Source organism: Lactuca serriola, chromosome 3 (assembly GCF_051521515.1).
Source record: "Lactuca serriola cultivar US96UC23 chromosome 3, Lser_US96UC23_V15, whole genome shotgun sequence".
NCBI lineage: Eukaryota > Viridiplantae > Streptophyta > Magnoliopsida > Asterales > Asteraceae > Lactuca > Lactuca serriola.
Genome location: NC_136410.1, coordinates 9,610,955 through 9,626,831, shown reverse-complemented (window position 1 = coordinate 9,626,831; position 15,877 = coordinate 9,610,955). Strand labels below are relative to the sequence as shown.

Here is a 15,877-nt window from a genome sequence, read left to right as displayed (position 1 = left end):
GAAAAATCACTCAAGACATTCACAATGACCTTCATTACTCGATATTCCATAACTAATACCTAACATTGGTTACAAAACTCCTAATAAACATACCGTAAGAAAACAAGCTTTTTATGCACAACTATTGCTCCAAATAACCCTAAATTGCCCACATGATCCAAACCAGAAGGTCACTGAGTCTTCCGATTCCCAATAATACACCAACACACAAACATGCCAAGAAGACTAACGATCTGAGACCTAAGAGTCTCAATCAAATGACTACCGGGTGTCCTCCATATGAATCATACAACTATTGGTTCATAATACCTTGTGACCCCTTCAAACCACTAAAGGATAAGGTTACGGTACTACGTCAATCTTGCCTTCATTCCATCACTAGCCTGAAGACTCACAATGTAACAGCCCGGATTCCCAGGTATTATTTATTTATTTATTTTGTTAATTTGTGAGGAGACTCGACGAGTTGGAGCCTAGACTCGCCGAGTATGATCGCGGATTTGGACGCGGGTTCGCGCCTGGACTCGGCGAGTCCAAGGAGTGGACTCGGCGAGTCCGCGCTGTTTAATGAAACCCTAATTTCCCAGCCTTGAGCCCTATTTAAAGGACCTTAAACCCCTCCATTGCGGCTACCTTCGACCTTGAGAGCACCAGAGCAGTTGAGAGTTCTTGTGAGTGAGATAAGAGGCCATTATTCACCATTTTTGTGTGTATTTGCAAGAAAGGAAGAGGAAGGCCAAACTAGGAGAGTTGGGGAGCTTGGATCTACTCCTATTTCGGCAGAAGAGGCTACTTGGGGTAACATTTAGAGCTTATATTCGTGTTTTTCTTGATATGGTCAAATCTAGGGTTTCTTCATGCCTTGTTTGCCTTGTGTTTGGAGTATGAGAGGTCCCATGGGGATACGGTACCGAGATCTGGACCTTATAAGGTCCAGAGAGTCCCAAATGCCATGCTTTATGCCTTTCCTTATGAGTTGGAGACTTAGGTTACCATTTTAGAGGTCATTTCTTCAAAAGAAGCCTTGTAGGCGTTGCATGGTAGCCAAGATTGTGACTTTATGTGATGAATGTGCTTGGGAGGGCCAGATCTATGAGTTGTTGGAGCGGATCTGACCTCAGAAGCGAGATGGAGTTGATGCATGGCATGGACTCGCCGAGTCCGAAGAACAGACTCGGCGAGTAGCATGAAGATTGTCCTTAACCACTCAGCGAGTGGTCTTGCCGAGTTAAGGGTCGACTCAGTGAGTCAGGGAGAGTTAGAGAGGGTTGACAAGTGGACTGAGTCGAGCTGGAACTCACCGAGTTGTTCTTGAGACTCGGCGAGTTGAGTCGTGGTGGCACCGCGATTCATGCCAGGTGGAACTCGTCGAGTTGGGGGTGTACTCGACGTGTCAGGAGAGGATCCTAGGGAGTCATTGAACACGTATAGACTCGCCGAGTCGCTCTAGTGCACTCGCCGAATCCGGTCAAAGTTGACCGTTGACCGTTGACCAGAGTTGACCAATGTTGACTTGATGGGGGTAGTCAACCTTAGTTGAGAAAATGTTAATTAGAGGTATATTGTGTTATAGGAGGATTATAGCTCGGAGGATCGAGCGCGAGTGATTTCCGGGATTTGCGAGTTATCGAGATACGCGAGGTGAGTCTTCCCACTATACTTTACCTTGAGTAGGTAACCAGAGTTATGTGATAGAGTATTTGTATGCTATATGTTATGTGTTGTACTGCATTATTTCTATGTGATTTATGTTGTGCATGTTTATAGAGTTAGAACCGGAAGGTTCACAGAGTTAGAACCAGAGGGTTCACAGAGTAAGGTCTACGGACCCACAGAGTTATAGCCTCGAGTGGCTAATATGTGTTATGTGTGGTATTTTGGGGAACTCACTAAGCTTTGTGCTTACAGTGTTAGTGTTGTTTGTTTCAGGTACTAGTGATGACCGTGGGAAGGCGCCGGCTTGATCTGTACACACGCATGAGATTTTTATGATATGTGATCTTGGGATTTTGTATGATATGGATTAGAGTTTTAAACTTGATGTTTTATGAAAATTAAATGAAATTTTTTTTATATTATGCGAAAAATTATTTTGAAACTCACGGTGTTACAAGTTGGTATCAGAGCCTTGGTTTGAGGCATTCGAGTACACCTTCGGGCGTATTTGAACTCAAACTGAGGATTTGAGAAGTATTTTCAAAAAGAGTAAAAGATTTTTGGAAAAACGCAGAGCAGAGTTGTGTGTACGATCAGTCCGCCCCCGAACGGTGATTTCCCAAAATACCCTCATGTTATGTGATATTGATATGATGTATTCGCATGCTAGAGTAGGCTAGGTATTCCTATTAGGACTAGAGTGGCCTGATTTGTGATGCCTTAGCCTAGGAAGAGGTGAGCTGCTATGAGATGCTTGAGAGTGAGTAGGTAGCAGCGAGGCGCTTATGAGAGATCTATTGGAGAATGGCTTATGCATGATAGAGTACTTGGAATTTGGGATCCGAAAAGGAGGACTCGGGGTGTATTCTGATACAGTGCGGACAGTAGTATTGGGCCCGTACTACTGAAAGCACCGGAGCGGTGTACAACCCAAGTAAGAATCTTCGGAATACCAAGGATCAAGGAGGGATGAGTTGTCGAGTGTGAGTATGCTCGAATGGATTCTAATTTATCGTATGTTGTATTTCAGAGGTAGATCATGGTGAGGACACGTTTGATGCCTAAGAGCAGTGATACCAGTGATGAGGAGATCCGCCGGATCATCCATGAGGAGGTGGCTGCGGCCATCAGGGCAGAGATACCAGAGATGTTCGGGTCTATTAAGACCACGCTGATTGAGACCTTCGACGAGCGTTATGCCACTCTTTCTGAGGCTGCTGTTGCAGCGGCCACCGCAGCTATTGCTGCCGCGAGGCCGCAAGGTGGTGATGCGTTGCTGTTCCAGGAGTTCAGCAACACAAAACCGCCAGAGTTTGATGGGACCCAGGACCCGGTGGCAGCTATGAGGTGGATTTCTGGCATAGAGGGGTGTTTCTTCACTTGCTCATCTCCTGAGCATTTGAAGGTTCGGTTCACGCTGAACCAGCTTCGCTTGGGAGCGAAGGACTGGTGGAAGTTTGTGATGGCGCACTTTATGCCTGCTGAGCTTGCGGCAGTGACCTAGGAGAGGTTCACTGCCATGTTCCGAGATGAGTACGTTCCCCAGGTGGAGAGGGAGCGTTTGGCCCAGGAGTTTCTAACCCTCAAGCAGGGTACTGAGTCTGTTACGGCGATTACCAGGATGTTCCATGAGAGGGCGATGTTCTGCCCTGAGCACGTGTCCACCGAGCAGGCACGTATGAGCCGATATCTGAGTATCTTGAGGCGAGACATTCGGGAGTTCGCGGAGAACTCCTCGTACCGGACATTTGCTGAGCTTCAGGCAAATACCCGGAAGAGGGAGATTGAGTTAGAGACTCAGGCCAGGGAGGAGGCGGAGTCTCAGGGGAGGGATCAGCGACCGGCACAGTCTCAGCCGGCAGCCAAGCGGGCCAAGCCCGCTGATCCCAAACCAGGGAGCCAGAAGGGCCGCACTTGTGGGAAGTGTGGCAAGGGTCATGATGGAGTCTGTAGAGCGGGATCTTACTACAAGTGTGGCAAGGAGGGGCACATGGCCAAGGACTGCCCCAAGGGGTTTACGGTGTGTTTTCACTGCAATCAGGCCGGACACCGGAAGGCAGAGTGTCCGCAATTGCGAGGATCATCTTAGGGAGCACCTCAGGGATCTGCCCCTGCCGCCATCAGAGCTACCGAGAGTCGGCCAGTGAAGGCCAAGGCGCCGAGGGCACGAGGGAGAGCTTTTCAGCTGACCGCGGAGGAGGTCCGCGCAGCGCCCGATGTCGTGGCTGGTATGTATTCTTTCGTGTATTTATTTTGATGTTGAAATATTATGCTTATATTATGTTATGCGTAGGTACTTTTCTTGTGAATTTTGTACCTGCCTTGGTGTTATTTGACTCGGGTGCGAGTCGGTCTTTTGTATCTTTGGCTTTTAGTCAGCATATCAGTGTTAGTCGTGAGGCGTTGAGTCGGCCTCTGAGAGTTTCCATAGCTGATGAGAGGGTGATATATGCCACGGAGGTTCTCCGAGGGTGCGTAGTCGAGATTTTCGGAGTTGAGTTCCCGATTGATCTGGTTCCTATTGCGATGGGTGATGTCTGTGTCATTGTGGGCATGGACTGGTTGAGCAGATTCGGTGCGGTTATCAACTGCGAGCGACAGCTGGTGACCATACGAGACCCTAGTGGGGGAGTTCTTTCGGTGTACGGCGAGGGTACACATTCAGGATCAGCGTTTTGTGCGGCCGCTAGGGCAAGGCAGTGTCTACAGTAGGACTGTAAGGGTTTTGTGGCGTATGTGATGGATACGCAGGTGGATTCCGAGAGGCCGAGTTCGGTTGAGGAGGTTCCGGTGGTGCGTGAGTTCCCGGATGTATTTCCCGAGGAGTTTTCGGGTGTGCCTCCTGTGAGGCAAGTGGAGTTCAATATCGATTTGGTTCCGGGGGCCGCGCCTATCGCTAAGGTGCCTTATCGCCTTGCACCTCCAGAGATGCAAGAGTTATCCTCGCAGCTTCAGGAGCTGCTGGGGAAGGGGTTTATTCGGCCGAGCAGCTCGCTGTGGGGAGCACCTATCCTATTCATCAAGAAGAATGATGGTTCACACTGGATGTGCATTGATTATCGGGAGTTGAACAAGCTGACGGTCAAGAACCGTTACCCGTTGCCGAGGATCGACGATTTGTTCGATCAGTTGCAGGGAGCATCTTGGTTCTCCAAGATCGATTTGTGTTCTGGATATCATTAGGTGAGGGTACGGGATGAGGACGTCCAGAAGACAACATTCAGGACGCGTTACGAGCATTACGAGTTTGTGGTGATGCCTTTCGGGCTCACCAAAGCCCCGACAGTGTTCATGGATCTCATGAACCGAGTGTGTAGGCCAATGCTGGATCGGTCGGTGATTGTGTTTATCGATGACATTCTGGTATATTCGAGATCTAGAGAGCAGCATGAGGAGCATTTGAGAGAGGTTCTTGGAGTTCTGAGATCGGAGAGGCTTTATGCCAAATTCTCCAAGTGTGATTTCTAGTTGAGGGAGGTCCAGTTCTTAGGACATCTCGTTAACCAGGAAGGGATATTGGTCGATCCGGCCAAGGTTGAGGCGGTGATGAGTTGGGAGGTGCCGAGGTCACCCTCCGAGATCAGGAGTTTCCTAGGGTTGGCAGGGTATTATCGGAGGTTTATCAAGGATTTCTCTAAGATCGCAGTGCCACTCACCAGATTGACCCGGAAATTTTCATGGGGCCCCAAGCAGCAGGCCTCCTTTGAGACACTTCGCCAAAGGTTACGCGAAGCCCCGGTGTTAGCCCTCCCGGAAGGGATGGAGGACTTTGTGGTATACTGTGATGCATCGATTTTGGGATTGGGAGCGGTGCTGATGCAGAGAGGGCATGTGATAGCATATGCATCGAGGCAGCTGAAGCCTCATGAGACGAGATATCCCACCCATGATCTAGAGTTGGGGGCAGTAGTGTTCGCCCTCAAGATTTGGCGTCACTACTTGTATGGGGTTCGGTGTACGATATATACGGACCATAAGAGCTTGAAGTATTGGATGGATCAACCCAACCTAAATATGCGTCAGAGAAGGTGGTTGGATGTGGTCAAGGATTATGATTGTGAGATCCTGTACCACCCAGGCAAGGCTAATGTGGTAGCTGATGCATTGAGCCGCAGGGCGGAGAGCACCCCGCTGCGGGATGTATGTTTGAGATTGACCGTGATAGCTCCAGTGTTGGACGCCATTCGTGGGGCACAGGCCGAGGCTGTGCAACCTGAGATGCAGAAGAGGGAACGGGTTGTTGGTTTGGTTTCAAAGTTCGTTACCGATGGTCGGGGGCTTATGACATTTCAGGGGCGGATCTGGGTGCCGTTTGTGGGAGGAACGCGTACCATTTTGATGGAGGAGGCTCATCGGTCGAAATTTTCGATCCATCCGGGGGCCACTAAGATGTATTTGGATCTGAGAAAGGAGTATTGGTGGCCCTGTATGAAGAGGGATGTCAAGTGGTTTGTTGAGAGGTGCTTGACCTGCCGTAGGGTTAAGGCCGAGCACCAGAGGCCGCATGGTAAGTTGCAGCCATTGGAGGTTCCCGAATGGAAGTGGGAACAGATCACTATGGATTTCATCACCAAATTACCGAGGACTGCCAGAGAAGTTGATGCGATTTGGGTGATTGTGGACAGGTTGACGAAGAGCGCTCACTTCCTTGCTATCAGCGAGAGTTCTTCAGCAGAGAAATTGGCGGAGGTGTATGTGAGGGAAGTGGTATCTCGGCATGGGGTGCCGATCTCGATTGTTTCAGACCGTGATGTGCGCTTCACTTCCAGATTCTGGAAGAAGTTTCATGAGGAGTTGGGTACTAGACTGCATTTTAGTACCGCATATCATCCCCAGACAGACGGTCAGAGTGAGCGGACGATTCAGACGCTCGAGGACATGCTCCGGGCATGTGTGTTGGATTTCGAGGGTAGCTGGGATGCATATTTTCCCTTGGCAGAGTTTTCCTACAACAACAGCCATCATTGGAGCATTGGTATGCCACCCTTTGAGCTGTTGTATGGGAGGAGGTGTCGGACCCCATTTGTTGGGGAGAGGTTGGACAGCGGGTAATGGGCAGTATAGAGATCGTGCTTCAGACGACAGAGCAGATCCAGCAGGTCAGACAGAGGTTGTTGACCGCTCAGAGCCGACAGAAGAGTTATGCAGACAGACGCCGGTCCGAGCTTGAGTTTCAAGTCGGCGACCTTGTACTCCTGAAGGTCTCTCCTTGGAAAGTAGTGATTCGATTCAGGAAGAGGGGCAAGTTGGGACCCCGATATATTGGTCCTTTTCGTGTGATTGCGAGGGTAGGCCGAGTAGCCTATCGTTTGGATTTGCTAGCAGTGTTGGGGCAGATTCACGACACTTTTCATGTGTCGCAGCTGAGGAAGTGTATAGTCGACGAGTCGGCAGTGGTTCCATTAGAGGATATCCAGGTGGATGCGAGCTTGAATTATGCTGAGAGACCAGTGGCCATCAGAGATCAGAAAATCAAGGTTTTGAGGAACAAGGAGGTACCCCTGGTTTTGGTTCAGTGGCAGCATCGGAAGGGGTCCAAGATGACTAGGGAACCGGAGCGTGAGATGCATGAGCAGCATCCAGAGTTATTTGCAGAGCGAGACTTCGAGGGCTAAGTCTAGTTCTAGTGGGGGAGAATTGTAACAGCCCGGTTTCCCAGGTATTATTCATTTATTTATTTTGTTAATTTGTGAGGAGACTCGGCGAGTTGGATCCTAGACTCGCAGAGTATGATCGCGGATTTGGACGCGGGTTCACGACTGGACTCGGCGAGTCCGCGCTGTTTAATGAAACCCTAATTTCCCGGCCTTGAGCCCTATTTAAAGGACCTTAAACCCCTTCATTGCGGCTACCTTCGACCTTGAGAGCACCAGAGCAGTTGAGAGTTCTTGTGAGTGAGATAAGAGGCCATTATTCACCATTTTTGTGTGTATTTGCAAGAAAGGAAGAGGAAGGACAAACTAGGAGAGTTGGCGAGCTTGGATTTACTCCCATTTCGGCAGAAGAGGCTACTTGAGGTAACATTCAGAGCTTATACTCGTGTTTTTCTTGATATGGTCAAATCTAGGGTTTCTTCATGCCTTGTTTGCCTTATGTTTGGAGTATGAGAGGTCCCATGGGGATATGGTACCTAGATCTGGACCTTAGAAGGTCCAGAGAGTCCCAAATGCCATGCTTTATGCCTTTCCTTTTGAGTTGGAGACTTAGGTTACCATTTTAGAGGTCACTTCTTCAAAAGAAGCCTTGTAGGCGTTGCATGGTAGCCAAGATTGTGACTTTACGTGATGAATGTGCTTGGGAGGGCCAGATCTATGAGTTGTTGGAGCGGATCTGACCTCAGAAGCGAGATGGAGTTGATGCATGGCATGGACTCGCCGAGTCCGAAGAACAGACTCGGCGAGTAGCATGAAGATTGTCCTTAACCACTCAGCGAGTGGTCTTGCCGAGTTAAGGGTCGACTCAGTGAGTCAGGGAGAGTTAGAGAGGGTTGACAGGTGGACTGAGTCGAGCTGGAACTCGTCGAGTTGTTCTTGAGACTCGGCGAGTTGAGTCGTGGTGGTCCCGCGATTCATGCCAGGTGGAACTCGTCGAGTTAGGGGTGTACTCGACGTGTCAGGAGAGGATCCTAGGGAGTCAGTGAACACGTATAGACTCGCCGAGTCGCTCTAGTGCACTCACCGAGTCCGGTCAAAGTTGACCGTTGACCGTTGACCAGAGTTGACCAGTGTTGACTTGATGGGGGTAGTCAACCTTAGTTGAGAAAATGTTAATTAGAGGTATATTGTGTTATAGGAGGATTATAGCTCGGAGGATCGAGCGCGAGTGATTTCCGGGATTTGCGAGTTATCGAGATACGCGAGGTGAGTCTTCTCACTATACTTTACCTTGAGTAGGTAACCAGAGTTATGTGATAGAGTATTTGTATGCTATATGTTATGTGTTGTACTGCATTATTTCTATGTGATTTATGTTGTGCATGTTTATAGAGTTAGAACCGGAAGGTTCACAGAGTTAAAACCAGAGGGTTCACAGAGTAGGGTCTACAGACCCACAGAGTTATAGCCTCGAGTGGCTAATATGTGTTATGTGTGGTATTTTGGGGAACTCACTAAGCTTTGTGCTTACAGTGTTAGTGTTGTTTGTTTTAGGTACTAGTGATGACCGTGGGAAGGCGCCGGCTTGATCTGTACACACGCATGGGATTTTTATGATATGTGATCTTGGGATTTTGTATGATATGGATTAGAGTATTAAACTTGATGTTTTATGAAAATTAAATGAAATTTTTTTTATATTATGCGAAAAATTATTTTGAAACTCACGGTGTTACACACAATATAACATTTTCATTCTATGTATTTTTCCCTTTCAACCCTTAAATTAAAACTATTTCAGTTTGGTCGCTAGCCGAGTATGTCGGGCGTACGATGCGAGTACGCGGGGCGTACTGGCTCAATAGCTTGGTCCTGGAGGCACCCACGTATATGGGGCATACGTGGAAGTGCACAAGGCATATGGTCGCCTGGGGAAAACCCTAATTTTTTAGGGTTTGGGCTCTATTTAAACACCTTAAGTTTCTCTTGGACCTTCTTATGACCAACCTCCACCTCTCCAAACCGTGAGAATGAAACCCTAATTTTCATTTGAGTGTTTTGATCTTGGAAGTGATCTTTGAGAGTGTTTTTGGCGATCTTGAAGGAAGAGGAGCTCTTTGAAGTTGCATTGGTGTGGTTAGAGCTTGTGGATCCAGATCATCACCAACTTGGAAAGCTTTTTGAGGTAAAAAGCTCTTAACTTGATGGTTCATTTTGATAGATCTAGTTAGGGCTTGTTTTTGTGATTTTATGGTCCTTTAAGTCATGCTTGAGAGTATGAGCTACTCTAGAAGCTAGGGATTGCAGATCTTAGAATTTTTTAGGCCCCTTGTGCATAAAAATGCAATCTTAATGTGCAATTTTGGACCATGCATGAGTTAGGGCTCTTAGTATGGGTTATAATGGTCAAAAACAAGTATTGGGTCCCATTAAGACATGCAAAGGAGTAAAGTTTCCAACTTTATGTGTTAAGACATCATTTAGGAACATATCTGAGAAGTGGACTTAGTGGCTTAACCAATTAAGCACTTAATGGCGAGTTGGGCTTGGTGTGGAATACGTTGGTTGTACCCAGCTCCTACATAACGCGTACTGGCCAAAAGTGGTATACACAAGCCATAAGTCTGAGTACGTTGGGTGTACTCAGCAGTTGTTGACTTTTGTGATTTGGTCCATATTTTGACTATTATGGTTTTGGGCCTTGTTGGGCCACTAGTCTTTCTGACTTTGGGCCATTGTTAGGCTTTAGGGCATCTTGGATTTAGGCCTATAATGGGATTTGGGTATCATTTAGGGTTTTGGGCCATACTGGGCTTTTTGGTATCATTGGGTTGGGCCTCAGCTATTGGGCCAAGTGAGGGAAAGGGTAAAATGGTCTTTTAACATGGGTGTTGGACAAGTGAACTAGATTCCCAATTACGGTTTATAGCTCAATATTTAATTGGGGTTTCATTTGATTGATTAGTGTGGGGATTTTCCGGTTCAGCAACCCGATCATTTATTTGACTGACAGCAGATTAAGGTGACACTACTAGAAAAACAGTCTTTTAAGACACGCGATGTGTGTCATAAAACGCTCAGACGACGCGCAAATGTGTGTCAAGGAAAGCCTTGTCACAACGAGAGACGACGCGCTTTTGTGCGTCGTCTATTTACGACGCGCAGTTATGACACGGAATGCGTATCAAGGACGGCTCTGTCATAAAAGAAGACGACATGCATTTGCGTGTCGTAACCTTACAACGCACATGTTTATGACACGCAATGTGTATCAAGGAAGCCCCTGTCATAAAGGAAGACGACACGCATTTTTGTGTGTCATAATTTTAAATGTTTTTAAATTTATATATTTTTGATGGATTTACTAATTTTCAAATTAAATAAGACATTAAAATTCTCATAATTCAAAATAAAATACCATAAACAATAAAGATAATTCATTGCATTAATATGTCAAATACAAATAATCATTCCAGTATTAAGTAAATTTAACACATTGCTAATCTTGCATAATATTTATTATAGAAAACAAAACATGTACAACATTAAAAAAAATAAAAAAATAAAAAAAAAAAAAAAAACCCACGACTAAATTCTCTTTGACAGTCTCCTTTGACAATTTCCTTTCTAAGAGAATAACCTGAATGCAGGAACTTTGAGAGGCAACAGGGCATGGAAGGAGGTTGCTAGAGCTATTAGAACCTGCATAGGGCAAATCGGTAACTTAACATGCAATACAATACAAGATGATATGATAGAGAAAAGAGAAAAGTGAATACACACCTGAAAGTTTGTACCTTCAAAAACCTGATCAAGGGTACTAAGGTCAAGCAGTCAATCAATGAATAACTTGAAATATAGTCTGGGGTTGAATGATGTTTTCTTCTCCTCTGCATCCTTTTGAATGAATCTCACAGTCACTTCTAACACCTGTTGCAAAAAATGTCAAACATATACAACTAATCACAAGTCTTGATTGTAATTCGCGATTCTAACCTTTGACAGAAGAGACAGCTTGCTTACTCCATGGTCAACAGAAGAGAACTAGCCATACAAAAAAGAAGCAATTATGTTGATGAAAAGCATATATATATATATATATATATATATATATATATATATATATATATATATATATATATATATATATATACACACACACTAGCCGTTTACCCGCGCCAAGCGACGGGTATGAATAACTTTTTCAAAAATTAGTTTATAGTGACCATTAGTTCTAATGGCGGTGATTAGTTTTTATTTGGAGAATAGTCAGCTCGGTAATGATCTAATGTTGAAATCTGAGAATATGTTGCTGATTGTTCAAAACAATAATGTGTTGTTGGTTTTAGTAAAATAAAAATTCGTTGTGAAATTTTTATTTACTTCTACACTTAAGTTTCTATCATGTGTTGATCCACGAATATTTATATTTTTTTCATTATTTTAAAAAATGAGCATCTGTTTTTCTTTTTTTGTTGTCAAATTGTTTCCGCTTATAAAATAATTTAGTTAATTGAAAAGCAATTTCGTGATTCAAACATTATGAGTTATTATTAAACAATATAAATCTAATGTAACTACATTCCTTGCCCATAGTAATCAAATCCCATGAGAGGATAGTCAAATTAGTGACAGCAAGATCACTTAAAAACATCAATTTATTTTTTAATATATTGATATTACATGAAAAGTTACGTTAAGCATTTAGCTCCAGAACCGTTAAATTGACATAATCCTTATCGTATATCATATATATATATTTACAACATGAAACAACCAACTTTGGGAAAAAAATGGATACAAGATAGGCTTCTTTTCCAAGACATCTCGACCTGCATATTATCTTCAACCATCTTTTATAAGATTGCATCATCTTTCACATAACAAAATAAGTAATATCCCACAAATAATAAGAATTCATATTATTTATAAAATTACTTGAATGTTCATTTTGCCATCTAGTCAAAATGGAATGTGGCAATGATTCAAGAGTAGTGAGATATAACCAACATATTTTGCCAAAGAGAAGCAATCGGCTACAAATGCTATAGTATGCCCCCCCCCCCCCCCCCAATTTGTGTCCGGAGTAGCATCTTCATATGTACTTTGGCAAAAGCAGGCGCAACACATTAATCTATCTCTCAAGAACCTAGAATAAAAAGAGAATAGTTTTTAGTTGTTCTGAAGAAAAAGGAATACTTATCAAAACACCAATGCATAAATTAGAAGAATGATAATAAAAAAGAATAGTTATAAAAACACTAATGCATAAAAAATAGTAGTTATCAAAACACTAATGAATAAATTGGAAGGAAAAAGAATAATTATCACAAAACACTAATTCATAAATTAGAAGAATGACAACTAAATAAGATTGAAAATAAATGAATAACTCAAAATTAACACCAAAGATAGAAAAGAAAGAGTTGTATAGCGGAAATGAAAGATCAAAGCTTCTAACTTGCTTACGCATGCCTAAAAACAAAACTTTATTTCCACCTCAAACTTTTCTTGACATCCACCAAGCAGCCAAAATGATAACATAAATTAGTTAGATGGAATTAATCTTTTAATAGAACATGTGAAACTAAAGTGATGTAATTGTGAGCAAACAAATACACACACATATAGTTAAAGGTCATTGATGGTTGGATTTTCCAACTCACTGTCAAAGAAAAACAATAAATGTTTATAATTTATTTACGACTTTGAAAAAGAATGATCAACAACAAGCATCAACATTAATTTTACTAAAAAAAATAATTTTATACCTCATAACAAAGAATTAAAAAAAATAACCAAACAACAAAACAACTGATGACAAAAAAAAAATCCAAAAGAAAACCGATGCAACTTGATAACCTGTATTCAAAACCTTTTTCGTTCCATTTAGGTTCATCTACATCTAGATCTGAAAACCATTTATCAAACCTAAAAGAAAACATATATGAGATTTTGAAAGAAACCTAAACACATACAAACCTATTAAGATGTAGATTTCAAACCTGAGAAAGGGTTTCTTCAAGAAAGTTAGTAGTGTGAAGAGAGAGAGAGAGAGAGAGAGAGAGAGAGAGAGAGAGAGAGATAATAAGGCTTTCGAGCCACATAGATGGTTTGCACCTCCACCCCAAACCTCCGTTCAACTTCCAAGCTCCAACGTGAACAAGGCTATGTAGCCAGGTCCTACAAAATCTCCACAAAGATGGTAAATCTCATATGATCGTTGATACGAATCCACAAAATCGACACACATACACATATTAGATAGATATAGAGAGAAAAACCTTGGTAAGGGCTTAGAAGCGAACCATCATTGGTACACTGGGTTTGGATCCAACTATGTGTTCGTTGGTGGCGACAATAGTGACGACCAAAAACATGGCCGGTGATTCGTGGTACCGGAATATAGATGGTTAGAGTGTAGAGAGAAATTGTAGGTCGTCAGCTCCAAAATATGAAGATCTAAGTGAATTTTAGGGATTAAAATCGAGATGGATCTAGAGTGAGGTTTAGGATGGGTTACGGTTATATAAATGCGGAAGAATATTAACAGAGATATTACAACATAGGCGAAAGAAAAGGTGACATACTTGGGTGGTTGTTGGATGGGATAGGAAATCGAGACCTGGTCAAAAGCTATCGAAATTGAAGGTTTAAAGCATATGTTGACCAATAAGATTTTTACCTTTTTAATGCATAAAGTTGTTGTAAATGTTGTTTTAAGGGGTGTACCTCTTAAAATTCAGCATTTGAGGCTAAATGCTTATTAAAGTATATATATATATATATATATATATATATATATATATATATATATATATATATATATATATATATATATATATAGCAACAAGAGACTGACTATGAATGTTACAACTATGCATCACCTAATTTTCATGTAATTTCTGGACTAATTTTCCTCTTTGATCCCTTCCTCCTACAAGAAATCATATTAGTCAAAAATCACAACTTCACAATAATTTATATAGGTAGCAACAAGAGACTGATTGTGAATGTTACAACTATGCATTCATTATATATATATATATATATATATATATATATATATATATATATATATATATATATATATATATATATATATATATATATATATATTTGATTGAATTTTATTAAAATGATGTAATTTTTTATGGTTATATATTTAATATTAGGTATATAATAGCTACATATTATCCCAGCCCATATATATATATATATATATATATATATATATATATATATATATATATATATATATATATATATATATATATATAAAAGTTGAACAAACCTTGACTTTCATAGTTGGATGTAGACAAGAAAGGTGATTTTAGTATACACAAAAAATCAGCACTTTTCCTGTTCTAGTTGTGGCTTTGACCAAAGCATCTTGGCCTGGTAGGAAGAAAAAAGATGATCAGATCAGCTGTCATGATTATCCAAAATGAAGTAAAAGATAGCTTCAGAACATAAGATTAAGAGATAACAAGTTGATCATGAGCAAAAATTAACATAAATAGAACTCATACCCTCAAGGCAAGCAAAATATAGTAGCATCTTGGACCTTCGTCATCTGCACATAGCCTGCATAAGTAATACATTGCAATCTCAAACCTGAAGAAAAACAATGTTTTCAACATAGAGCCATTATGATTTACCACAATTTTGACATTGTTAACTTTATGAGTTCCATTACATCAAGAACACCAAAAAAACAACTTAAAGAGTTTAGTTTAGTTTAATTGGGTCATTTACATGTGCGGTCCTCTCCACATCCTTCATATTTGTCACTAAAAAAGCCCGATCATCATTCGGACCATCGTCACTTGATGAGCTATCATTTTTCCTATAGCTAAACATAACTTTTATTGCTCATAACCCACTATATTGTTGACTTCACTATCAAAATAATTCATGAAGATTATAAACATCTGTTTAGTAAGAAGAACTATTAATTGATGTGACTTTAAAGATTAATAGATACAAAATGTAAAATATCATATAATTTATAAACAAATTAATATTATTAAAAAATCTAAAATAATAAAAGGTGCTCAGTGATTGATGGGGAGACAATAAAAAAATTTATTTGATTGAATATAAAAAAAATAAAAAATAAAAAACAAAAAAACAAATACTTTGTTTTATTGATATAAGAAATATGCAATAAAAAAGTAGGGGTAAGAAGGCGAGGAAGCCGCACCCAATCAGATAACCTGTTGCATCGTGCATGAGAGTAAAGTTTTTAACCTAAATGATGTTTTTGAAAAAAAAAATTTACCAAGTTATAGTTTTAAAAATATTTATCAAATAGTTGTAGTTTTGAATTATTATTTTTTTAAGCTTTCAGTTTTTTAACAATTTTTTGCTGTTTTTTAATATATTTATTTTTGACTTTTTGTAACTTTAGGTTAAGTCTCAAGTGAACTGATCCAAGTACATCCAGCCTGTAACCCATAACCCACATTGACTACAAGTTTGTGTTATACACATTAATATATTACCAAATCATCTTCGTCGATTTTAACAAACATTTATCTAGAACCAATTCTTCTGTTCTCATTTATTTTTTTGTACTATAATTTTAACAAGATTAATTGTACTGGAAGCACAGAGATATATCA

The 15,877-nt window shown here is 41.5% G+C and overlaps 1 long non-coding RNA gene across 1 annotated transcript; it reads right to left on the bottom strand.

Annotated features, from left to right (window-relative positions):
• Nucleotides 1–12,318: 12,318 nt before the first annotated feature.
• On the bottom strand, nucleotides 12,319–13,959 carry LOC145094266 (uncharacterized). Its single transcript, XR_013703249.1, has 3 exons — nucleotides 13,535–13,959; nucleotides 13,256–13,433; nucleotides 12,319–12,399 (listed from the first exon to the last, which is right to left on the bottom strand). It is a non-coding gene; the product is annotated as an uncharacterized LOC145094266 (long non-coding RNA).
• Nucleotides 13,960–15,877: the final 1,918 nt, after the last annotated feature.